The sequence below is a fragment of the Crotalus tigris genome, unplaced genomic scaffold (genome assembly GCF_016545835.1).
Source record: "Crotalus tigris isolate CLP2741 ecotype Arizona unplaced genomic scaffold, ASM1654583v1 scf7180000018068.1947079, whole genome shotgun sequence".
NCBI lineage: Eukaryota > Metazoa > Chordata > Lepidosauria > Squamata > Viperidae > Crotalus > Crotalus tigris.
Window position 1 is genome coordinate 271,964 of NW_024096805.1, and position 27,448 is coordinate 299,411.

The 27,448-nt window shown below is 42.5% G+C and overlaps 1 protein-coding gene across 1 annotated transcript in view; it reads left to right on the plus strand.

Annotated features, from left to right (window-relative positions):
• The window catches only part of SOX5 (SRY-box transcription factor 5), a gene marked incomplete at its 5' end in the record, with an annotated part of 275,380 nt that overhangs the window by 170,099 nt on the left and 77,833 nt on the right, over positions 1-27,448 (plus strand). The gene's annotated exons all lie outside the window — the stretch shown is intronic.

Here is a 27,448-nt window from a genome sequence, read left to right on the forward strand (position 1 = left end):
AGGAAATCCAGAATTAAAGCATTCAAGATGGATAATTCTTCAAGTCTACTTTTGGTCTTCCATCAAAATAGACCTTAATAGCCTTCAGGTAATTGGCAAGGTCAAGTTGCTCTTATCATCCAGATGTTCCCCCCTGATGTTCTACTAACATGTATCTTTCTGTAACTTAACTCCAGTTAAATTTAATTCACACTTCTGGGATAGAACAACTGTTTGTTTTTTTCCCTATATTATAGCCTTTTAGGTTTCTGAAAAACATGATTTTATTCTTCCATTTTTCTTCTTCAGGATAAGGTTATTACCAATTAACTAGACAGGCTGAATGATTTAGGAAAACTGGGTACAAAAGAACAATATAGAAAACTGCATCTATGAGTGGATGTATGCATACACACATACACAGAGAAACTCGGAAGAAGAAATTGGAACTAGAAACGCATACTGATTTCCACATGAATCTTAAACAAAATATTTGCAAAGTGATACAGAACAGGTCAAAATGAATTTGCTTTTTTAAAAAAAGTGTGTGCAGAGTGAATCAATAGAGTGTGCAGAGGTTACAGTTTTATTATGATGTGTTTGGGTTCAGATAATTTAATATCTAGACATACATTTTCAAAAACGAGTATCAGGTAAGAGATGGTCCTAAATATATTTGTTTCCGTAAGAAATATAATCCATTTGGAGCAGCCCAGGACTGTCTTCAGAACCAACTTACATTTTGAAATGCTGATAGTCCTTATTTAGTGACTGCCTCATTTAGTGACTGCTTGCAGTTACCATGATGATGAAAAAGTAACTTTTCAAGAAATTCTTACATAGACAACCTTTGCAGGTCTGTAAAGCAAAGGAAAGCTGACATAAGCTCATAAGCACAGTCTCTGCTTCATTTAATGATCACGATCTATATTTGGTGGAATGGCCATGTGAAAATGATGGCACATGTTTCCATGATCAGTTCAAGAAGTGTGGCAAAGAAGGAGCAGCTTTTGTCCAGGACTTCATATTGCTACATCTGCAAGAGCTTTTGTGTGTGGAAAAAAAGGGCATCTTTCATATGTGAGCATTTACAGTAGTTGTTCTGAGAAAGGACCAATGCTAGCTGGCTTCCTTCCTCTTAGCAAGTGTCTCTCAGTATAGCCCACTGGGAGAGAAGCTGCTTATTGTATATCTATTTTCTGTATTGGGCAAAAATATGGGGTCAATCCATGCAAGATCTTTGCTGTACGATTGGCCTTGGGATATAAGAGAGACAGATAGTCAGTGAGATGGATGGATGGATGGATGGATGGATGGATGGATGGATGGATGGATGGAAATGGAGAATGGATGGATAGAGGATGAAGAATGGGCATGGATGGATGGATGGAGGATGGATGAATGGAGGATGGATAGATGGATGGATGAATATGGAGAATGGATGGATGGAGCATGGAGGATGGACATGCATGGATGGATGGATGGATGGATGGATGGATGGATGGATGGAGGGAGGATGGATGGATGGATGGATGAATATGGAGAATGGATGGATGAAGGATGGACATGGATGGATGATGGATGGATGATGGATGGATGGATGGATGGGTGGATGGATGGAAGGATGATGGATGGATAGATGGATGGTAGATGATGGAGGAAGGATGGATGATGACGGATGGATGGATGGATAGATCAAGATGGAGAATGAATGGATGATGATGGAGGTTGGATGGATAATGACGGATGGATGGATGGATGGATGGATGGATGAAGATGAAGAATGGATGGATTGAGGATGGAGGATGGATGGATAGATGAAGAAAGAATAGATGAATGAATGATGGATGGATGGATGGAGTTAGCAGCCTCCACAGAGTGTGTTTTTTTAAAAAATCAGGATAACAACAATAGTGATACAAATAAATCTCTGCCCATTTTTATACAGCTTTAATCCCCATCTTGCCTTTTTAACCATGTCCTGTGGACACAACAGAGGGAGAGAACATACATACATAAACATACATGCATACACACACACACACATACATCTATCTAAAATTTGGTGTAGAAAATAAGGAGAGGCAGCTCAGGTAAGACCCTGACTCAGTCGAGGGAACATGTTCTTCTCAGACAAACTCTCCTACAGCTAGCAGATACTGAGAGTTCCAGTAACTTCCACCAAACTTTGCTAGGAAAAAAAACCTCTACCCATCCAAATACTTGGCCTAGTTGCCCACATAAGGGAAAGAAAGAAAGAAAGAAAGAAAGAAAGAAAGAAAGAAAGAAAGAAAGAAAGAAAGACCATGTCATATTTCTTTTAGCCCTTATTTGGGGGATTTGGTGATTACAGTATTGACTTGATAATGTTCACGATAACTCAAATGCCTACCTGTGAACAGAAAGGAAGCGGGGTTTTTTTCCCCCCACGCACAATTACTAGAAATACATCGCAGTCTTTCCTCTTTCTCTTCTTTTCCTTTCTGGGGGGAGGAAAATCTATCCCCCTTTTTTTTGTACCCTGGAGTTTCAATTCTGTCAAGGGACTGTCGCAGAATTAAGCTGCAAAGAGGAAGGCAGAGAAGAGTGGCATGCATGTTTGTGTGTGTGCATGTTTGAATGAAGGGGGGGGCCTCCAAACGGCTGTAAAATTGTGCAGCACAGTCCCTCTGATTCATGCTGTTTTCAATCTGCTGTGTGCCAGTTGGAGGTTGAGAGAAAGAGGAGGGGAGGGCGAAACAAGGAGATAATACGGAGAAATGATAGAGTGTCTGTGACCTCAAAGCTAAGACTGGAAACCCAAGACATTGATTTCACTTAGCATTCCTGCTGTGAAATCTGGCAGAGTTCAGATGTAATAAAAGAACAAGATTCTGTTCTAATGGTAATGGCGTATGACAGACATGTCTGTCGTTTGGTCGGTCCTACACACACACACACACACACAGAGAGAGAGAGAGAGAGAGAGAGAGAGAGAGAGAGAGAGAGAGAGGAAAGGGAAGAGGGAGACATGGGAGATCTTCTGATCTTCCTGTGGAGTTGGCCGAGAGCCATTCTGAGCTTTGAGCTAAATCACAGTGTACAGCATTAACTGAGGAGCTAACCAACCAGCAGTGTATTAACTAAGTATAAGTATTAACTAAGGAGCTGAGGAGAAATTTCCTAATGGTGATAGCAACCAACCAATGGAACAGCTTGCCTTCAGAAATTGTGGGTGCTCCCTCGCTGGAGACTTTCAGAAAGAGACTGAAGTGGTCTAGGGCAGGGGTAGGCAACCTTGGCTCTTTTATGACTCGTGGACTTCAACTCCCAGAATTCCTGAGTCAGCATAGCTCCCAGCATAGCTGACTCAGGAATTCTGGGAGTTGACGTCCACGAGTCATAAAAGAGCCGAGGTTGCCTACCCCTGGTCTAGGGCAGGGATAGGCAACCTCGGCTGGTTTATGACTCATGGACTTCAACTCCCAGAATTCCTGAATCAGCATAGCTGGGAGTTGAAGTCCATGAGTTATAAAAGAGCCGAGGTTGCCTACCCCTGGTCTAGGGGATTGAACTAGGAGACCTCCAAGGTCCCTTCCAATTCTATTAGTCTATGTTCTATGTAAAGTGGGGTAAAAGGGAACAAGATCCAGGGAAGTGCAATGATTAAATATTAGACTGAGACCAGCAGGAACTAGGCCAGGGGTAGGCAACCTTGGCTCTTTTATGACTCGTGGACTTCAACTCCCAGAATTCTTCAGCCAGCATGGCTCAGCTTGAAAACTCTGCCTTTCCCCTCAGCATGGCTGGCTCAGGAATTCTGGGAGTTGAAGTCCATGTGTCGTAAAAGAGCCAAGGTTGCCTACCCCTGAACTAGGCCGAAAGGTCCTCTCAGTAGATATCTGGAGCTGGTCACTATCAGCCTCCTCTTCCTGTCCATGTGGTTTTCCCGAGAATTCAATAAGAAGAGATTCCTTCCTCACCCTGCCCCAAAGGTATTTTTTTTCAAAAAAAAAAAAAAGGCAACTGGACTTTCTTGTTTTGGTTTTTTTTTAAAAAATGTTTTGGTTCTTATCCAAGAAGTTTCTTCAGTTCAGTTCTTCAGTTGAACTGAAGAAGCTTCTAGGATGAGAAGCAAAACATTTTCGAAGAAAAAAACAAAACAAGAAAGTCCAGTCACGGTTTAGAAAAAGCAGCTTTGGAACAACCGTGACCTGGATGATTGAGTACCTCTACAGACAGTTCCTCACCCATCTATACCATTTTTCAGCTTTCAGCAAGATATTAATGACATTGAAATAAAGCTTGTCAGGGCTTCTGAAGATAGTGATCAGGAGTGTTGACAAAGAGCTAAAAAGAGGACTCAGACCACAACAGTGAGAAAGATCAGGGCTTCCAAGCACTGGTGATCTGGATCTTCCAGCGCCTGTAATCATTGGCCAAAACAGTGGCGGTAAGCTCTGATCTTTCACTTATAATTATAATTCATATGTGCAGTGTCCGTGGATGTAAAGGTAACATCCTTGAGCTTGAGTTACAACTCACAATGTCTTTTCCTAGAACATCTCTAGATTGCAGTTCTGGGATCTCCTCGTGGTCTTCAGTCCAGCTATTCACTTAGCGGTTTTGAGATCAATCAAAGTCAGCTCAGTCCTGCCATCTAGTGCGCTATGGATGTATGACAGAATAGACATTCTTTAGACAAGGGGAGTTATTGGGAAAAGAATGGATTTCGCCCGTTTAAGTGACGAAACTGGACTTTGTGAACTCTTAAGTGTGAAATTGCTGGACTCTTGTCTCTTCCGAGTGAAGGTGGGCATTGTCTTTGTGACTTGTTTTATACCAAAGTGGATTTTATGCAGGGGATTCTACACACAGAAAGAAACATGTCAGAGGCCACATAGATTTTCTCCATGAAAATCTGTGTCTCTCAAAGTGCATTCATTGTCACCATAATTGAGTCCATCCACCTGGCTGCTAATCATACTCTTCAATTTCCTTCCATCTTTTCCAGCAATACAGCCAGCTCCAGAAAGTTGGGGATTCATCTAATATGTCCAAAGTAGGATAATTTAGCCTTATCGTTTGTTCCTCAAGTAAAACTCTGGATTGCTTTGTTTAATGATCCATCAGTTATTGGTTTTTTTTTCCTTAGCTATCCTCGATCTTCTCAGCATTCTTTTCCAACCCCAATGTTCAAAAGGGTCAATGCATTCCCTGTCCTGCTTCTTCAAAGTCCAGTGAAATATTTTGTCCCTGTGGAAAACTCAGTGCTTCAAAGCTATGTTTAGAGCCATTGTGGGACTTTGGAAGTCAAATGCCCTATGTCTTATGGACTGGGAAGGTTAACGAGCAAGATTAGAATCCCACTGCATTGTTAGCTACGCCAACTGCTTACTGGCACCAAAGAAAGATGGGTCCATGGAAAGTGAGAGAACCATGTTAGCTATACGGGTAGTCCTTGACTTACAACTGTTTGTTTAGTGCAGTGGTTCTCAACCTGTGGGTCGGGACCCCATTTGGGGTCGAACGACCATTTCACGGGGGTCGCCAAACCATGCTGTCCGCCATTTTTTTCCCTTTTTCCTAGCTGTCCTACTCCCTCTTATTGGTGGCCACACCCACTTGGGGGGTCACCACAACATGGGGAACTGTATTATGGGGTCACGGCATTAGAAAGGTTGAGAACCACTGGTTTAGTGGTTGTACAAAGTGTTTATACCAAGACTGAACGTAAATCCCCCTTGTTCAGTGCCATAGTAACTTCAAACAGTCACTGAACGAGTCCTTGTAATTCCAGAACTATTTGTACAGATAGTCCTCGACGTAACGGCAGTTCGTTTAGTGACTGTTCATAGTTACAACGGCACTGAAAAAAGTGACTTACGACCATTTTTCACACCTACGACCGTTGCAGCATCCCCACGGTCACGTGATCAAAATCCAGACGCTTGGCAACTGACTCATATTTATGACGGTTGCAGTGTCCCGGGTTCACGTGATCCCCTTTTGCAACTTTCTGACAAGCAAAATCAACGGGGAAGGCAGATTCGTTTAACGACCATGTCATTATCTTAACAACTGCAATAATTCACTTAACAACGGTGGCAAGACAGGGCGTAAAATGGGACACAGCTCCCTTAACAAAGTCTCACTTAGCAGTAAAAATGTGGGAGTCAATTGTGGTCGTTAAGTGGAGAACTACCACGTATATGTTCTCTCCAACTAAGATGAATAAGCTTGAGGTCATATTATGCAGAACCAGAAGCATACAATATATCAGTTGTCTTGTCAGGCACTACACAATGCTTTCCTTTCTTTTAACCTCAGATAAAAACGTGGAGCCTTGATCCATGTGCAACATGGTTAAGCCTTGTGTAGTTTTCCTCTCTCAAGGTCTTTCTGGTCTCCCGTGAATTTTTGACACAGCTTGTGATATTAGCTAAATATCTCTTGATACCCGACCAGGCACGTGTGCCTTGTCTGAAGCCTTTGCAGGGCAGTGGGGGAGAGAGAAACGGTTCACTATGAAACATTAGCAAGAGTCACCAGTTCTTAGTTGCTTTCTTTTTAACCTTATTAGGATCCTGGGTCTTTTGCCCAAGACACAGCTTTGTTCAAATCCATGGCAACGGTGTAGAAATTGTCTGAATCATTTGTTGTTGTTGTGGATGATGATGATTCTCAACTATTTTACTCAACAACAATACCTGGGAGTGGCAAGGAGGGCTGCAAATGGAGATTCAGACCAGCTGCAAACAGCACTAACCAGCTAGGCATAAAACTTTATGGTAATTGAGGGCAAGAAGCTTTCAAATGCTGTCTGGGATTATCTTTAAGCAAAGAGCAAACTTTTATTGTCTTATTATCTCAAACGTCCAGATTATAAATCAGAATGAGAAGGGGCTGAAAAATCTACATCAGTTGGATTTTGACCTGATTGTCTTCTTTAACAAAGGGACTGAATTAGTGGATAAGGGAAATGCTCTGGATCTAGTTTACTTATACTTGAATACTGCATCCAGTTTTGGTCACCACGATGTAAAAAAGATGTTGAGACTCTAGAAAGAGTACAGAGAAGAGCAACAAAGATGATTAGGGGACTGGAGGTTAAAACATATAAGGAACGGTTGCTGGAATTGGGTATGTCTAGTTTAATGAAGAGAAGAACGAGGGGGGACATGATAGCAATGTTCCAGTATCTCAGGGGCTGCCACAAAGAAGAGGGAGTCAAGCTATTCTCCAAAGCTCCTGAAGGCAGGACAAGAAGTAACAGATGGAAGCTAATCAAGGAGAGAAGCAACCTAGAACTAAGGAGAAACTTCCTGACAGTTAGAACAATTAACTGGTGGAACAACCTGCCTCCAGAAGCTATGAATGCTCCAACACTGGAAGTTTTTAAGAAGAGACTGGACAGCCATTTGTCCAAAATGGTATAGGGTTTCCTGCCTGAGCAGGGGGTTGGACTAGATGACCTCCAAGGTCCCTTCCAACTTTATTATTATTATTGTTGTTGTTGTTATTATTATTATTATTATTATTGACAAAGTAGAGCATAGCCTCCTTCTTGGTAAGATAGACTCCTTCCAGTACTTGAGGGGCTGTCACAGAGAAGAGTGGGTCGATCTATTCTCCAAAGCACACAAGGGCAGGACAAACAGTTGGAAGATCATTAAAGAGAGTTCCAACTTGGAACTGAGGAAAAAATTCCTTGCAGTAGGAACAATTAACCAGTGGAACAACCTGCCTCCAGAGGTTTTAGGTGCTCCATCACTGAAACATTTCAAGAAGATACTAGATAGACATTTGTCCGGAATAATCTAGACCAGTGGTGGCGAACCTATGGCACGGGTGCCAGAGGCGGCACTCAGAGCCCTCTCTGTGGGCACACATGCCGTTGGCCCAGCCTCGCCTCCCCCCACGACCCCCTCCTCTCCAGCAGCCCCCCCTGAAGGAGAGTAACTGCTGAGCGTGGCCCACGCAGAGCAGCACAGCCAAGGATATGGCAGCCAGGCAGTGTAGACAAGACTCTGCCCTCATTCCCCATCGTGTACAGTTGATGCTGTGGGACGCGGGTAGAGGGCATGGCCACCATGGCGCTGCTGGGCTGCCTGGGCGATCTGCAGTGGGCCCTGGAGGCGGTGAGTGGTCCTGTGGGCAGGTGGGGTAGGAGTGAAGCGGGGGTAGGGTGGGGCAGGGGGTGGAGCAGAGGCAGGACTAGTTTTTGGGCACTCGATCTCTAAAAGGTTCGCCATCACTGATATAGAATCTCCTGCTTGAGCAGAAGGTTGAACTAGAAGACTTTCAAAGTTCCTTTCAAGCCTATTATTTTATGTCCTATGGATTAGGTTGGGTTTGAAATAATGGAGACTGAGTAACTTAGATCCAGGGCAAGACAAGTTTATTGTGAAAGTTTGCTGTGATTGTTATATATCACCTTAACCATTGGAACTCAAGTCAGCAGGTACTTGGAAATTATTTTAATCTCTGATGTCCTATAGTCAAATGGAGACTAACTTGGGTTTCCCTTCTCCCACTTTTACACCTTAACTGCACAAGCTGTAATCATCGTTGTATAAACTGAGAACAAAAGTCGGTAGCTTCAAAAACAAAAAGAATGTGTTGTTCAATGTGTTTTTAACGGAACCCAGCAGAATTTATATTCATAATTATTCCGCTGGTATCTATAGTTTATTACCATCTGCTGCCTCGAACACCATTTTGAATTGAAAGGGAGAATGTCTTTGTATGTAAGATGGCATTAATTAATTAGTGTTTTAAAATAGAATAAATGTTCATCAGTCTTTTATTTGGCCCAATCCTGACTGAATGTGCTGGTAAAATTCTAACTTTCCTCAAATTATCATATTTAATAAATGGGCATCCCGGATGGTGCTGATGGGAATTGTAATCCAGCTCAGGTAGAAGGCAGAGAGGGTTGAGAAAATGTGTGTAGGAGATGACCAGGCTGAGCCAGAGGGAGGCATCAAACGTGTCATCAGTCATGAGTCTCTTTACACCCATAAGAGATCTAGGTCCAGCCTACCTTCATTTCCTTCTACTCTTATCTACTGCAAATTTCCTTTGGCCTTTAGTAGTTCAGATTCTTGTAGAGAGCTTAAGCTTACAATAAATCTTCATACCCATTTGAACTGTTTAGATCTCCTGATTTTCCTGGCACTGAAGTCCAACTTCTCTCAAGTTCCTGGATATAGAACCAAGAGTGTTAGTTTGTCCTAGAGTCGAAGAATGACAGAGAGAAAGAGAGAAAAAAAACAAGTGTCAAAACTGTATGTAAAAAGCTAATAGCAAAGAATATCATTTTATAGCATGTATATGTATTGGACATCAAGCCAAACCCTCACAATTTTTATGGCTATTAGAATGGCAAATAGTGTTGCTGTATCCAGCTGGCCAAAAATTTTTGTCTGGCCCATAAAAGTGTAAGTGTAGGAGAACAAAAATTTTGAAACAAAACCAATGGTCTTGCTGTTGTTTCTGTGCTGCCAATTATTTTAACTCTTTCCGAACTGAAAACGAATTTGGAAGGTTTTTTTTTTTTTTAGAATATAGAATAATAGAGTTGGAAGGGACCTTGGAGGTCTTCTAGTCCAACTCCCTGCTTGAGCTTGAGATCCTCCACCCTTTCAGACAAGTGGCTGTCCAGTCTTTTCTTGAAAGCCTCCAGCTTCTGAAGACAAGTTATTCCATTGGTTGATTACTCTCACCTTTAGGAAATTTATCCTTAGTTCTAGGTTGCTTCTCTCCTTGGTTAGTTTCCATCCATTGTTTCTTGCCTTGCCTTTTGGTGCTTTGGAAAATAGTTGGATCCCCTCATCTTTGCAGGAATCCCTCAATTATTGGGACACTGCTATCATGTCACCCCTAGTCCTTCTTTTCATTAGACTAGACCAGGGGTAGGCAACCTCGGCTCTTTTATGACTTGTGGACTTCAACTCCCAGAATTCCTGAGTCAACATGGCTGGTTCAGGAATTCTGGGTATTGAAGTCCACAAGTCATAAAAGAGCCAAAGTTGCCTACCCCTACTAGACATACCTAATTCCTGTACCCGTTCTTTGTATGTTTTAGCCTCCAGCTCCCTAATCATTCTTGTTGTTCTTCTTTGCACTCTTTCAAGAGCCTCAACATCTTTTTTATATTGTGATGACCAGAACAGGGTGCAGTATTCCAAGTGTGGTGTTTTAGTTTGTTTGAGTTTTAAAATCAAGCAACATTTTTTTTTATTTTTGTGGAAGTTATCTGGAATATTTGCGGGGGGGGGGGAATGTTCATAAGATTGAATGTTGTCAACATTCTTGGAAAGGATTGCAATCGGATGGGGAAATCATAAAATGAAAGACGACACTGTTGAGTTCAAGGGTTAGTCAACTTGCTTTGGAATTTACCTATAAAAGTCATCAATTGGAAATTTAGGTTAGGCCAGTGGTTCTCAACCTTTTTAATGCCTCAACCCCCAACCGGTCGTACGTCGAGGACTACTCAACCGGTCTTAAGTCGAGGACTACTCAACTGGTGCAGCACCGTTTGCAGAATGGGACTTTTGGCGGGCTCAGCAGGGCAGAGACAGCCTGGACAATTCCTATTGGCTTTTGAAAGGCAACAGAATTAGACTCTATTCAAGAGAGTCTATTCTATTGGCTTTCAAAAGCCAATAGAATAAAAGGGAGTAGCACAGCTAAGGAAAAGGGGGAAAAAAGGTTGTTTGGCGACCCCCATGAAATGGTCGTTCGACCCCAAATGGGGTCCCGACCCACAGGTTGAGAACCACTGGGTTAGGCCAATGTTTCTCAATCTTTTTTTTTTTTTTTTAAATTATTTTTCATTTTTCAATACATTTAATACTTTCAATACATTATAAAAATACCTTTGAAATAAATTCATACATATAACCTTAGGCATCGCTCGTCCATCTCCCCCCCCCGACTGCATTCACCCTCTCTACCTTCCTTCCTTACTTCCCTCCTCCCTCTCTCTTCTCTTCACCTCTCTCCCCTCCTCCCTTCCTCACATCCTACTTCCTTCCATCCCTTCCTCCTCCCCTCTCATCTCTATTCAGATACAGTTCAGGGGAAATACCCGAGCGGCACCTCTCTTTAAATTACTCTACCTATTTTATACATTAATATTTCTGTTTATCTAACCTACTTAATCCCACCCATCCCCCCCTACCCCCCCCCACTTCCCGGAGCAGAATACAGGGTTATTGTAAACAAAACAAACACTATCTATAACTTTTAAAACAAAAAAATTATACAACACACAAATTCATACTTAACCCTTAATTCCCTCTAAACTTTAACATCATAATAATGCAAACGAACCTATTATAAATCATTTATTATAAAATTCTATAAATAATAATTATTTATTTCAAAAAACAAATTAATCATAAAATAAATGGAACTTTAAAGTACCATATTTATTCTGAATATAATCTATCCATCTTCTCCATACCGTAATATATTTTTCTTGTGTATGGTCCTTTAAATAAGCAGAAATCTTTGCCATTTGTTTCTCAATCTTGATCCTTTTAAGAGGTGTAGACTTCAGCTCCCAGAACTCCTGAGTCAGCTGGTAAAGGGGAAAAAAAAGATCCCTTCATGCTGAATCTGAAAGCAAGACGCTTAAATGGTTGAAATTTTCAAAACATTGATTGAAGTTCTGCAGAAAATTTGTCCTAAATTAGGAAAAAGGCCCATTTTTACTTAAGTTCTAATTTGTGGTCACTGACGATCTAATACATTTTGGTACTCAGGTAGACAAAAAGCACATATGGTGCCCTTTGTGATTAAAATTAAATAATGGGCCATTTGCTCCCTTTTAATGGTGTCTGAGAATTGACCAAATGCACTGCTTTTAGGTATATAATGATTGAACCAGCCATCTCCAGCTAACTCTGCCTTCCTTTTTTATTCCAAAAAGGAAATGCTTGAAAATTATTGAGTAATTGCAAACAAGATCAATTTAGTAAGCTCAACAATGGATCAACCCTTATTTCTTTATGGAAGTAGAATTATATGTTGCCTTTTGTTTAGGAGCTCAAGGAACATATGATTAGGGGACTGGGTGCTAAAACATATGAAAAACAGTTGAAGGAATTGGGTATGTCTAGTTTAATGAAAAAAAAAGGACTAGGGGTGACGATAGTAGTGTTCCAATATATCTATTTTCTGTATTGGGCAAAAATACGAGGCCAATCCATGCAAGATGTTTGCTGTACGGTTGGCCTTGGGATATAAGACAGACAGATAGTCAGTGAGATGGATGGATGGATGGATGGATGGATGGATATGGAGAATGGATGGATAGAGGATGGACATAGATGGACATGGATGGAGATGGATGGATGGATGGATGGAGGATGGACATGGATGGATGGATGGATAGATAGATGATGGATGGATGGGTGGATGATGGGTGGATCAACGGATGAGAGGATGATGGGTGGATGGGAGGATGATGGATGAATGAACGGATGATGGATGGATGGATGGAAGGTTGCTTCAAAGAAGAGAGGGACTGCTATAGAAGGGAATATTTGTAGCTCAGGGTTGAATTCTGGGGTCCTTGATGCTCTTCTTTCAGACATTTCATTACCCAACTAGATAGCATATAAGGAATGCAAGGAAGTAATGAAGCTGAAAGAGAACAAAGGATTCCACAGCATACAGTGTTCCTCTTATTTTTGCCCCATGAACAGGCCTGTGAGATGGGTGGGCTGAGAGAAGGAATGGCCCTGAGTCCCTTAGAAAGCTTCCATTGATGAGGATAAACTTGAAGCTGGATCTTCCTACTCCTAATCCATCCTCACCACTGTACCATTCTGGCTCATGGGCTAAGAGAGATAATACCATTGAAAGTTATCAAGGAAAGGAAGGTCTCATGTTGGGTGAAGGAGATGACAGAAGAACAGGTTAGGAGAGGAAGGTCATCAGATGAATACAGAAAACAGAGTTGGAAGGGACTTTGGAGGACTTCTAGTCAAACCCCCTCCTCAAGAGATCCTATATCTTTTTAGACAAATGGTTGTCCAATCTCTTCTTTAAAACCTCAGTACTGGAGCATTCACAACTTCTGGAGACAAGCCATTCCACTGATTAATTGTTCTCATTGTCATGAAATTTCTCCTTGGTTCTAGGTTAGGTGTCTCCTTGATTAGTTTCCATCCATTGTTTCTTGTCCTGCCTTCAGATGCTTTGGAGAATAGCTTGACTCCCTCCTCTTTGTGGCAACCTCTGAGATATTGGAACATTGGTATCATGTCATCCCTAGTCCTTCTCTTCATTAAACTAGACATACCCAATTCCAGCAACCATGTTTTAGCTTTAGTCCCCTAATCATCTTTGATGCTCTTCTCTGCACTCTTTCTAGACCAGGGGTCTTCAACCTTGGCTGTTTTATGACTTCTGGATTTCAACTCCCAGAATTCCTCAGCCAGGCATGCTGGCTGAGGAATTCTGGGAGTTGAAGTCCACAAGTCATAAAACGGCTGAGTTTGAAGAGCCCTTTTTTTAATACCATAGAGACAAAAACTGCATACAGTATTCCAAGTGTGATCTTATCAAGGCATTATAAAGTGTTACTAACACTGCACCTGATAAGCAACTCGTCAGGTAAATAATTCTGACTAACAAACAGAGAGAAGAAGAGGATCAATTTATAACAATTGAGTCTGTGGCACAAAATGTCAACTTACTCCATGAACCTGTCAATCCTGTTGCATTCCATCACTTTGCGTAAATATGTAGTGACAGATGAAACTCAACATGAGATCTCCATGGGAATATTGTCAAGAAAAGCTCCCTAAAGTATCTCTGTAAGACGAGACGAACATTTTTTTTTTTGCAAAGGAAGAGATCAAAAGTAGACATATGCAGTATGTAAAAAAAAGATATAGAATCATTCCAGCAAGCATACTCACTTTTATCAGCATACCTGCGGTTTTTATATTCTTCTTTGTAGTTTGCATAGAACTTATTTCTGGAAGAAAGGTCAAAATTCAACCATACCCATACTAATGAAAGATCCACAGTTAAGGATAATGGAAGATAGGTATTCACAGGCAAAAGAAGACATTCATCTACATTTAAAGAATGTATATACAGTGGTATTTCGATCCTTGTCATTAATTAGTTCCGGAAGACATGCCGAATACTGAAATCGATGAAGACCGAGAAAAACCACATGACTTACCATGTGACCCGCTATTTCTGCTGGAAGAAATAGTGAGTCACGAGAAAGCTGAGGACAGCAAGTTCTTCCTTGTGCGGGGGTCTTCAAACTTGGCCCTTTTATGACTTGTGGACTTCAACTCCCAGAATTCCTCAGCCAGCCTCCATTTTGTTTGTTAGATTTAAGACAGGGGTCTTCAAACTTGGCCCTTTTATGACTTGTGGACTTCAACTCCCAGAATTCCTCAGCCAGCCTCCATTTTGTTTGTTAGATTTAAGACAGGGGTCTTCAAACTTGGCCCTTTTATGACTTGTGGACTTCAACTCCCAGAATTCCTCAGCCAGCCTCCATTTTGTTTGTTAGATTTAAGCCAGGGGTCTTCAAACTTGACCCTTTTATGACTTGTGGACTTCAACTCCCAGAATTCTTCAGCCAGGCACGCTGACTGAGGAATTCTGGGAGTTGAAGTCCACAAGTCATAAAATGGCCAAGTTTGAAGACCCCTGTCCTTGTGCATCAACTTCCAGGAGAAAGATGAGTGCTGGGACAAGATTTCTTTTTTTTAATATAAGATTTTATTATTTTTTTTCCATACATACAATAATAATTTTTCAACCAACGTGCTGTCTGAGTTTAAATTCACTAATACATATTTAATTCCTAATCCTTTATTTTTTCCTCTAGCCATCGATCAAATAAGTCCCAAGTTTGATAATATTCTGTTTCTTCTTCTTCTTTCAGTCTCATAGTCAATCTGTCCATCTCTGCACATTCTAGTATTTTTTTTAACAAAATTTTATTAAGTTTATATAGATAAGGAAAAATAGGAACAATACAGGTATGGTAAAGAAAGGGGTGGAAGGAAAGGGGAAAGGGAAGGGAATAAGGAATTAGGGTAAAGTAAGGATAGGTACAATCACATATTCCAACAAACAAGCTACCGTCCGGATCATAATAATGAGTAAATATCATATTCAACCATTTTTACCACAGCTTGGACTATAACATATTAGAAACAATTAGTAAACAAATACGTTGATCTATTAAGTAAACACTACTAATAAAATCTCAAAAAAATCCTAACAATTAAAAGTAACAAATGAGAATCAGGAAATCAGGAAAAATAATCATATCATCAAAATGTTAGTTAGAACTCGATTAAAAATCAGTCATCTATTCTAAAATATTGAATCCTTCAAGTTCTAACGTGTCTCTAACCATTGATAAAAAATTTCCCAAGTTCTAAAATAAATTGAATCATCTTTTTAATTATTTCTTCATCTGATGGTATTCCTTCATTTTTCCAATATTGCGCAAATATAATTCTTGCCGCTGTTGTGACGTGCAAAATCAAATAATAGGCTTTGTTTTTTAGTCTTTTCTGGCATTATACCTAATTAAAAAAAGTTCAGATTTCTGCTTCAAAACACATTGAATACCAAATTTGACGCGTTTTGAAGCCGTCGATTGTACAGGTAGCCCTCAATTCATGCCTGTAATTGAGCCCAGAAGAAGGCAATAGCATACCACTTCTGTACAATTGGCAAAAAAAAAAATACAAAAACACGGCACTTGAACATGCTGGAGTATTCACCAGAAGTCATGCTAAACTTGTGGAGACTTTATTTTTTTTTAGACAACGTAGGGAGAAAACACAAGATCAGAAAGAATCCAAGTGGATTTTGAAAAGGAATCTCTCTGTCCTCTGAACATTGTCCAAGTTGTTTCATTTTTTTTTTTTTAAAAAAAGCTCCTTTCTTTGACATACGAGTCGCGTTCTCTCCCTGTCTTTCTTCTTCTTTTATATATATATATCCCTGAACTTCAGGGCTGTATGTATCTTTTCCAGTCCCTGTTCTTTTCTTCTCTTGTTGTACATGCTCAGCGGGAGGAGGGATCTGTGGCTAATTTGTTTTGATATCCATGTGCTTTGGTCTGCCTTCTTTTTGAAATGAATTCCTTTTGTAGGCGTGAGGTCGAGGTGGTGGGATGCTTCCAGCATAGGTAGCATCCACCGCAGAAAGAGGTGACCGACTTTGATCAGCCGGCTTTCTGTTTTTCACGTCGATCATTTGAAATGCAACAATGTTCAGTGCTGGGTAGCTTCACAAGTAACTTCCTCTGGTTTCCTCCCAGGCTGTTTGCAGTAGTTAGAGGACATTTCGTTCTCCTTCCCTTTCCGTTTCTTAGCCTTTTCCTAACTAAATAACTATTAATTGGAGGGGAAAGGAGATAGGTAGGTAGGTAGGTAGGTAGATAAATAGATAGATAGATAGATAGATAGATAGATAGATAGATAGATAGATAGATAGATAGATAGATAGATACATAGATAGATACATAGACAGACAAACAAACAGACAGGGAGAGAGAGAGAGAGAGATCGATATATAAACAGACAGACAGACAAACAGACAGACAGACAGACAGACAGACAGATGGATAGATGATAGACAGATATAGATAGATAGACAGACACATACACACACATATATATACAGAGAGACAGAGAGGATAGATAGATAGATAGATAGATAGATAGATAGATAGATAGATAGATAGATAGATAGATAGGCAGGCAGACAGACAGACAGACAGATATAGAAAGGTAGATAGATAGATAGATAGATAGATAGATAGATAGATAGATAGATAGATAGATAGATAGATAGATAGATAGATAGATAGATATAGAAAGGTAGATAGACAGATAGAGATAGATAGATAGATAGATAGATAGATAGATAGATAGATAGATAGATAGATAGAGATCGATATGTAAACAGACAGATAGAGATCGATATATAAACAGACAGACAGACAGACAGACATAGATAGAGATCGATATATAAACAGACAGACAGACAGATAGATAGATAGATAATAGATACACACACACATATATACTGTATATATATACAGAGAGAGAGAGAGGATGTAGAAAGAAACACAGTGTAATCGATGAACGATTATAGTTGAGGGGGGAAAGAAATCACTGTGATATAAGAAAAACATAGTCCAGTGCTTCCTAAACTTTTTCCATTATTACCCAAAACTACTTATCAGAAAGTCATATCAAACTTTGAGGACAGATCATAAGTCCCTTCCTTCAGCACCGTCATAACTTTGAGTGCTGAATGAATGATCGTAACTTGAACACTTCCTGTATTATAAAAACAATATCATCGAATGATCTTTCTGTCATTTTAACAAATTACCACAGGCTATTTCATTCATTTTCACCTTAACAGGAATGCTTTGTGAGAGTTTTGAATACATTTTAGTATACCTGCCAATCTTTTGAGTCAATTTGAATGTCTCTCTTGTGGTGGGTAATGGATTTGTGTGTTGCTACCCAAAGAAAAACTAGTCTTGCCTAATTTGGGGTAATTAACCCAGGTTTGGGAAGCACTGCCATACAAATAGTTCTCAACTTATAACCGTTCATTTGGTGACCATTCAAAATTATTTGTTGTTGTTAGTTGTGAAGTCGTGTCCAACCCATCGCGACCCCATGGACAACGTTCCTCCAGGCCTTCCTGTCTTCTACCATCTTCTGGAGTCCATTGAAGCTCACTCCTACTGCTTCAGGGACTCCATCCAGCCACCTCATTCTCTATCGTCCCCTTCTTTCTATTGCCCTCAATCTTTCCCAGCATGAGGCTCTTCTCCAGTGAGTCCTTCCTTCTCATTAGGTGGCCAAAGTACTTGAGTTTCAACTTCTGGATCTGACCTTCTAAAGAGCAGTCGGGGTTGATCTCCTCTAGGACTGACCGGTTTGATCGCCTTGCAGTCCAGGGGACTCGCAGGAGTCTTCTCCAGCACCAGAGTTCAAAGGCCTTTATACTTGCACTGAAAAAAAGTGACTTATATTGTTTACATTTACAACCAGTGCAGCATCCTCATAGTTACGTGGTCAAAATTCAGATGCTTGGCAACTGGTTCATACACACACCTCACTCCCACTTACCTTAGGACAGTTGCAACCCACACCCCAACACCTGCCTTGCTGGCCCACTTCTTCTGCAACTGCAACTGCTCACTGCTTCTGCGACTGCCTGCACCTCACCCTCCGGCCTCCGTTTTGCTGTCAGAGGCCTTCCGGAAAGGTCTCTGCAGCCAAGAAACGAGGTCCAGATTGATGGGTACAGTGCCCCCAGCCTCCTTTCTGGAAGGCCTCTGATGGCGAAACGGAAGCTGGGGGGGGCACCATGCACGTCAATCCGGAGTTCGTTTCTTGGCTGCCAAGGCCTTTCCGGAAGTCCTCTAGCAGCAAAACGGAGGCTGGGGGTGATGCACACAAGCGGCAGCGAGCGGCCGCAGAAGAAGTGGGCCGGTGAGGCAAGGCAGTGTCGGGGCGTGGGAAGCCTGGCTTTGGAGGTCCTAATGTAAGTGGGTAAGACTTCCCCCGAAAATAAGATCTGGTGCCTCTTTTGGAGGCAAAAAAAATATAAGACTGGGTCTTATTTCTGGGGAAACAAGGTAATTCAATGCTTGGTTGCATAAACAGAGGCAAAGAACCAAAATCATGTGAAGTATTAGTACTTTACAAAACCTTAGTAAATGCATCCAATTTTGGTCACCACGTTACAAAAAAAAAACATGTTGAGACTTTGTAAAAAGTGCAGAGAAAAGCAACTAGGATGATTAAAGGCTTGGCAACTAAAGCATATGAAGAACAGTTGCAGGAATTGGGCAGGCTAATCTAAAGAAGGACTAGGGGTGAACATGATAGCAGTATTTCATTATTTTGAGGGGCCACCACAAAGAAGAGGGGGTCAAATTATTCTCCAAAGTACTTGAAGGTAAGACCAGAAACAATGGATGGAAACTAATCAAGGAGAGAAGCAACCTGGAATTAAGGAGAAACTTCCTAAAAGTGAGGACAATTAACCAGTGGAACAACCTGCCTCCAGAAGTTGTGGGTGCTTCATTACTTGAGGTTTTTAAGAAGAGACTGCACAGTCGCTTCTCTGAAATGGTGTAGGGTCTCCTGCCTGAACAGGGGGTTGGACTAGAAGACCTCCAAGGTCTCAGACACCTCTATTCTGATTGATTGTACAGTGGAAAACAATCCTGTGCAAGCTGACTGAAATGGTTGCCATCAAAAGAAATTTCACTCAGTTGTTCTTTTTATTATATTGAGCATGAAGCACGAAGGAATTAATGTGCCAAATGCATTGGAAAAGCAACATGCCGACTCACTATCTCAGCAAAACAGCATTTGGAAGAGAGGAGCATAAAAGCTAAAGCTTTCTAGGCAGAAACGCGGGTCATTGTAACCAGACACCATATTTTTTACCGCGGCACCAGGACATCATAGCAAAGAAACAAAAGATGAGATCAGGGGGGTGGTGGCCTAAAAGAGAAAATGTAGCGTTTGTTGTTTGTCTGATGGCCAGCTGCAGGCTGTAAAATGGGTGTTGGACGATGAACTGTGCAAAAACAGAATGATTAAGTCATATTTATAGAGGGGGGGGGGTGAAACAGCCAACAATTCACTGCACTTAGGAATTGATGTTCCCAGCCACTGGTATGACTCAGAGCAAAGTTGCAGAATGAGATGGAAAAGTATTCTACACAATAAGGCAGCAATTGAAGATGCTCTAAGACAGAGGTCCCCAAACTACAGGCCGTGGCCTTTTGGCCACCGGGCCGCATAAGTGGCTGGCCAGTGTGTGCACGCATGCGGTTATGTTCACCCCCCCTTGTACTGGCGCTAGGCTCGATGCAACCCTTGCTGCGATTCTTGCACCAGGGATAGCCTCGGGGTGCGTCCGTCGCACCATTGCTAGCCTCAGCGCTAAACTCAATATGACTCTCACGCCGGCGCTAGCCTTGGCATGACCCTCGCTCCAGTGCTAGCAGCCCCTTTATGGAGTACGCATGCTCACAGCCCCATTCCTGCGTACGTGTGCGCAGCTACATTTGGGTGTGTGTGCACGCACGTGTAAAGGTGTCTGCCCCTCCCTTTGACACCGAGCCACCAACCCAGACCCCAGAGAGAGAAACTGGGTAAAGAACTAGATGTTTATCATCCAGTCTTATGCTTTGCATCTTCTTTTTGATGCTCTAACACAGGGGTGTCAAACTCAATTTCAGTGAGGGCCGCATCAGCATTGTGGTTGCCCTTGGGGGGTGGATGGGTGTGGCCAGGATGGGTGCGCCCTATTGGGGGGGCATGGCTGGAGTGGGTGTGGCCTACTGGGTGGGCATGGCCAACTCTACATCGTTCGCGTCAAGGAAGCCTGTGGGGGCCTGGGCAGGAGTGGGACAGATCTGGGGGTGGGACCGGGGCGATCACCAAGGCATGGTCCATTTTTTCATTTCTCACAAAGGATGACACCTCCCCAGCATGCACCCAGGGGGCAGGGCCGATGCAGCAGGGGCTGGTTCCTTGCTGTTTCCAGACGGCCTTGTGGAGCCAAGACTGAATGCGTTTCAGCATAGATGGCCACCACAAAATTGTACATTGGCTCCCAGCTGGCCTGGGCCAGGGCCAAGGCAGCGGGGGCCGTTCCCTCACTGTTTCCAGGATGGCTTCGCAGGCCGCATGAAACCACTTCGCGGGCCGCATCTGTCCCCCGGGCCTTGTGTTTGATATATCTACTCTAATATTTTGTTATTCCAACAAACAACAAACATCCAAATGAGTGAAGCTGGTTTGAAAACATCTCCCTGGAATTTACCTTGCTCATCATAGCTGAGCAGAACTTTGGGCCAAAACAGGAATTTTAATAAAAAAAAATAGACGTTTTCCCTAGGATTTAAGGGGAAAAAACCAGGAATTTTAATAAAAAAAAATAGATATTTTCCCTAGGATTTAAGGGGGAAAAAAACCCTCTGAGCTTAGGAGGAGAGGAAAAACAATAACTAAGAGTTATCCCAAACCTTCTTCTCTGGGAAATATTGCCAGATCTTCTATTTCAGTTTTAATCTGATGAAGGAGAACATATATTCCTTAATGACTGTATAAGAATGTCCATCTTCTCAGTGATTTTTTCCACTTTCTACTCCAGATTACCGCTCTGAGATTTCCTGGTTGTCTCCCATCCAAGCACTGTCATCCTGCTAGGAACTTGATTGTTATAATTAGGGGAATGGAGGGTGATAATTATGATCAGCAGGGGCTTGCTGGGGGGGGTATGGTCAGAAAAATGTATATGAAAAATATATAGGGTTGTGTGTGCATGATCTATGTAGGTCTCATCCTTGACTGGTACAATTTTCCTTTGAACTGGAAGTAAACAGGATGATCAGGTTTACTTATAGGCTTCTAAGGAATAATTATCTAGGTATGTAGATTGGGGGGGGGGGTCTAGCGGTCTCATTTATCAATTTATCTTCTAAATTCCTGCACCTGTCAGATTGAAAGGAATTACTTTGGAGAGAAATGTAGATTGCAGGCACTCCCCTGATCAAGAACAAGTGATGACATTTTTGCCAAAAAATCTGGTTTTTAGCTAAACTGTGCCATAGCGAGCCATTTATTCACTGAACGAATTTGCTTAATGACTGTGGATTGACTTAACATCTATGGTTTTTCACTTAACAACTCCCATAGAAAGAGTCCCCAAATCAAGTCAATCCCATTTTGTGAGCATCACAGCTTACAACTACGATGGGCAGACTCCATTATGGTCATAAGTCATGGAGAACCTATAGAGTAGAGTGGACTGAGAGAATGGCTGGTCCAAAACCACCCAAGGAGCTTCTCTCTGTGTGTGATTATTGTTGTTTTGTTGCTAAGTTGGGTCCATGGATGTTGCACATCAGGCTCCCTGTCCTCCACTTTCTCCCAGAGTTTGTCCAAATTCATGTTCATTGTGTTGATGACACAATCTAACCATCTCCTCCTCCGCCGTCCTCCTCCTTTTGGCTTCCATCTTTCCCAGCATCGGCGTCTTTTCCAAAGAGTTCCCTCTTCTCATTTGGTGGCCAAAGTATTTGAGTTTCAACTTCAGTCTCCGTCCCTCCAAAGAACAGTCAGGCTTCATTTCCTTTAGGATTGTCTAATTGGATCTCTTTGCAGTGCAAGGGAAACTCGCAAGACTCTTCTCTAGCACCATAATTCGAAAGCAATATCTGTGGTGGTCGGGGGGAGGGGTACTTCAATCAGATTTTCCCTGATGCCAGTCCAACACTTTAACCATCCCTCCATAGTGTCTCTCCTTTCTTCCCTATATCTTACTAATATTAGCTGATTCTTAGATATTTTGTGTTTTTTCCCATCCCTCTTTTGGGGACTTTATATCAGTTGCATTGGCTTCCTTCTTGAACAAAAGGAAAGCTCAGATCTGTATTGGTCTAGTACAGAGGAAACATGGCCCCTTCATGACTTGGGGACTTCAACTCCCAGAATGCCTGAGCCAGCCAGATCTGTATCTGTCTAGTAGAGAGGTGGGGAAACATGGCCCCTTCATGACTTGTGGACTTCAACTCCCAGAATGCCTGAGCCAGCTAGATCTGTATGTGTCTAATAGAGAGGTGGGGAAACATGGCCCCTTCATGACTTGTGGACTTCAACTCCCAGAATGCCTGAGCCAGCTAGACCTGTATGTGTCTAATAGAGATGTGGGGAAACATGGCCCCTTCATGACTTGTGGACTTCAACTCCCAGAATTCCTGAGCCAGCTAGATCTGTATGTGTCTAATAGAGAGGTGGGGAAACATGGCCCCTTCATGACTTGTGGACTTCAACTCCCAGAATGCCTGAGCCAGCCAGATCTGTATGTGTCTAATAGAGAGGTGGGGAAACATGGCCCCTTCATGACTTGTGGACTTCAACTCCCAGAATTCCTGAGCCAGCATGGTCAGAACCCTGAAAAAGGCAGGAGAAGAGATGAGCAGGGAATCCTGAAGTGTTATAGGACTCTCTCTCCCTGTCTGTCTGCCTCCCTCACCCGTCTTCGCTCTCCTCCCCCTCTCTTTCTTTCTCTCTCTCCTCTCTCTATCTCTCTCTGTCTCTCTTCCTCCTCTCTCTCCCCCCTCTCTTTCTCTCTCTCTTTCTCTCTCTCTCCCTCTCTCTCTTTCCCTCCCTCTCTCTTTCTCTCTCTCCTCTCTCTATCTCTCTCTCTCTCTCTTCCTCCTCTCTCTCCCCCCTCTCTTTCTCTCTTTCTCTCTCTCTCCCTCTGTCTCTTTCCCTCTGTCTCTTTCCCTCCCTCTCTCTTTCTCTCTCTCTTCCTCCTCTCATCTCTCTTTTTCTCTCTCCCTCTCTCTCTCCCCCTCTCTCTTTCCCTCTCTCTCTTTCTATCTCTCTCGCTTTCTCCCTCCGCCCCTTCTCTCTCGGGGAGGAAAATTATCTAATTCCACCATCCGTCATATGAACATCCTTGCTTAATTTAATACAATTATTCCATCAAGGAGGATAATCTCTGCAACATAATTCATTTACACAACATATTTCACAACCGTCTCTGCCTCACCGTTTCTTATTACCGTGGCTGATAATTTCATGAGACCTTATGGGATAAGAGGAAGGGAGCAAAGAAAAGGCACTTGTGGGTGTGTGTGCCTGTCGGCGTGCCCATGTGCATTTTGTGTTTGTACGTAGGGGCCAAGACACAATGGATGCCTCTGGAGGCAATGCCGGAAAAGCATTTACATTGTGCCAGTTGCCACCGGATGTCCATTATTGAAATATTTATTGGTCCAGCATTTGGGGGATAAGCTAGTGAGTCGGCAGATAAGCCAGGGACGGCCGATATTCTTCAGCAGACAACAATGGCACAATTGTCACTGGCCCCAGATGTGCCAGCCAAGGCAACATTATTGTGCATTTATGCTGAAATGAAGATCTCTAGGAAAGAGGAGAAAATCGGGGGGGGGGAGGAGAGGAGGCCTGGAGTTTTGTTCCCAAAGTCATTGGGGGGTATTTTTATTCATTTTTTTCCCACCACCACCCTTCTGTGGCTTCTCAGATCTCTCCAGCATTGGCAACTGTTTCTCCCCCTCAAAGTCATTTAGCAAGCTGCAGGAGGAGATGGAGGATCTCCCAGCGGTCACGAAAAGCTGCTTTGATATACCAGCCGCGATTGGCTTTTGGCCAGATCATTTCAAAGGTGCTTTTTCAAGAGACAAGTGGACGTCCTTTGTTTTTCTTTGAAGACGTTTCGCTTCTCATCCAAGAAGCTTCTTCAGTTCTTGAAGACCTGAAACCTCTTGAAAAAGCACTTTGGGGACAACCATGATCTGGTCATTTTAGCCTAGCTCAGTGATGGCGAACCTTTTAGAGACCAAGTGTCCCAAAACCACCCCCCACCCGTCCCCACTCTGCCCTGCCCGCTGGGCCACCCACCATCTCCATGTCCCGCCACAGATCACCCAGGCAGCCCAGCAGCGCCATGGCGGCCACACCTCCACCCATGCCCTGCAGCATCATCTGCGCGCAACGGGGCACAAGGGTGGAGTCTTGTCCCCGCTGCCCAGCTACCATGTCCTTGGCTGCGCTGCTTTGCGTGGGCCGTTCCCAGGGGCGACTCTCCTCCGGGGGGGGCTGCTGGTGAGGAGGGGGCCGTGAGAGGAGGTGGGCCTGGGCGACGGTGCGTGTGCCCACAGAGAGGGCTCCGAGGGCACGCGTGCCATAGGTTCGCCACCACTGGCCTAGCTCATCCCAAAGGTGCTTTTTCAAGGGACAACTGGACTTCCTTTGTTTTTCTTTGAAGATGTTTTGCTTCTCATCCCAGAAACGTCTTGAGGTCTTCAAGAACTGAAGCCTCTTTGAGACAATCATGACCTGGATGATTGAGAATCTCCATAGATATTCAGCACAGCTCCCAGGCCAAACCCCACCCATAAAGTGGACCCTCGAATGTGGAGGCATCAGTTTGTTTCACTGTTGATTGGCATCGGAGGCTCTTTTAAAAGTGGAGCTGCCTTGGTGGATTCCAAAAAGAAAAGAGAGAGAGAGAGAGAGAGAAAAGGAAGACGGAGATCTTATGCTGGGCAGAGAAATTCTATAATTCTTTAGCCTTCTTTCCCCTTTCTTATACAGTTGAAGGGCAAAGATATTGACCCCATCCCCATCCCCATCAGCATTGCTGAAATGTGGTCAACACATTGGGTACTGATGTATGAGAAGAGTAATTTGTATGAATGTGTGAACTGAATAATTGTGTGAAAGGAACAAGTCTCCCTAAAATAAATAAAAATTAGCAGGACTGCAACGATCAGTGGTTAGTTTGATTCTTGGCTTCAGTTCTTTAGAGGAATAATAGAAACACATTTCTCTCACACATGAAAGCTAATATCTGGGGAGGCTTCTTCATGTATACTTCATGAAACCACCAGCTATAATGAGGTATGTTTGTATTTAACATTTATAAATCGTCCTTCTGCTGATTCAAGTGCCATGGGCAATATACAATGGATTTAAAACTAGGTAATAAAAATCCATTGAACACCCTCCTATTTGTGTGTGTGTGTGTGTGCAGACACAGGCTCACACGTGAATGTTCAGAATCATTTTTATAAAAGCCCTCGGCAGATTTATAATGGAGGTTCTGAAAGAAGAGGTAGATTTTCATTCTCCTTTTTTCAAAGTTAATAAAATTGGGAGAGGATTAGCTTTGCTTCGTATCTGAACTGCAGTGCCCCAGTTGCAAGGCACTATAATGATTTGTTTTTAGACTGGCAAAGATTCAGGAGATGGATATATAAAATAGCAGCTGAAATCCACTGGGTTATCAATAAAGTGCACATAGTTTAAAAAACAAACAAGTAGTTTCCACTCGATATAGGAGAACAGCTAATGCTGGGGGGGGGAGTTAAGAGCGTCATCAGTTTAGAGTTGTTACGTTGCCACAAATGGTCCAAGTTCAACCCCTTTTGAATTCTGTTGACCCTTATCTGGTGTCAATTTAGTACTGATCTTTAGTTGGCTAGATGTATAGGCTGAAGCAATAAATCTGAACTGCAACTTAATGTATGCTTCTGATTCTTCCCACGTGATACTTGAATGTGTTTAGAGAAAAAGAGGAAAATATATTTTTGACTAAATGGAAAAAGATGACTAAAATTTTGGGAAAATTATAAATAGTTTAAGGGGTGAGATTAAGGGGAGACTTGAAAGAATATTTCCTATTAGGTGTTTTAAATTTTACAAAGATATATATATGAAGATTTTGAAGCTAACCTTCCTTGGGAAGATATTGTTGATTAGGGAAAAATACATGATAAAAGGGGACTTTGAAGGTTGACTAGTCCAGGGCTTTTCAACCTTTTCACCCATTGTACCACTTTTAGGATATGGCAACATCCGAGTACCACCAGTCGCCTAGCAAGGTGTCAAAAACTTGATGACCCCCCCCCCAAAAAGGAAAAAAAGTGATAACGTACAGGTAGTCCTTGACTTACAACAGTTCACTTAGTGACTGTTCGAAGTTACAGTAACACTGAAAAAAGTGCACCCCAAGCCACAGCCAAGCAAGACACCTGCCTGCCCACCTGGTGGCGCTCTTCCTCCAGTACGAGGTTTTCATTGTTGTGAGCATTTCTGTTGAGGATTGGCAGCAGAGGTGGGGTGGGGGGTGTATGGTTTTTATTCCCCCCATCTGCTGGGTGGTTGCAGTAGGTTTTAGTCACTTCACATGACCCTGGAACACTGTGACCGTCATAAATATGAATCAGTTGCCAAGCATCTGAATGTAAATCACAAGACCCTGGAGATGCTGCAACATTCCAGCTGATCGGTGCTTCTTAAGGGCTCAGCAGAAGCACCAGGATCTGTGCTGAGCTCCAGCTGGAGCCTGGTGTTGATCCTGGCGCTTCCACTGAGCCCCGACAGCCCTGCAGCTCCAGCCATCTCTCGCTCAGGCTTGTGCGGTGCTGCCACCGGTTCAGCTCATTTCCCTCCCCCGCTACCACTTTTCTAGGATGGTCGCGTACCACCTGCCAGAGGCCAATGTACCACAGGTGGTACCTGTACCACTGGTTGAAAAGCCCTGGACTAGAGGGAACCAGAGTAACTACATATTACAATTAAAGGAAAAGAAATACCTTAATATAATGGAGCAATATTGTGGAAGAATTGGAGGATAGTTGGAAATAATACACTCAGACATTAAATTACTGAAGTTGTTTTTATTTGACTGGAGGGAGGGTGGAGTTATTTCTTTATGTACCTTTTAATTTTTTTATTATATATTTTTCTGGACTTTATCTACATATGTTCTTCCTAGTTTGGTATTAATTTTTATTTCTGTATTTGCAAACTTTCATAAAAAATATTATTAAAGAAGACGGAGAAAGAGGTTACTTTCCCCAAGTGTTTTAAATTCCAGATTTTTTATTAAAAAA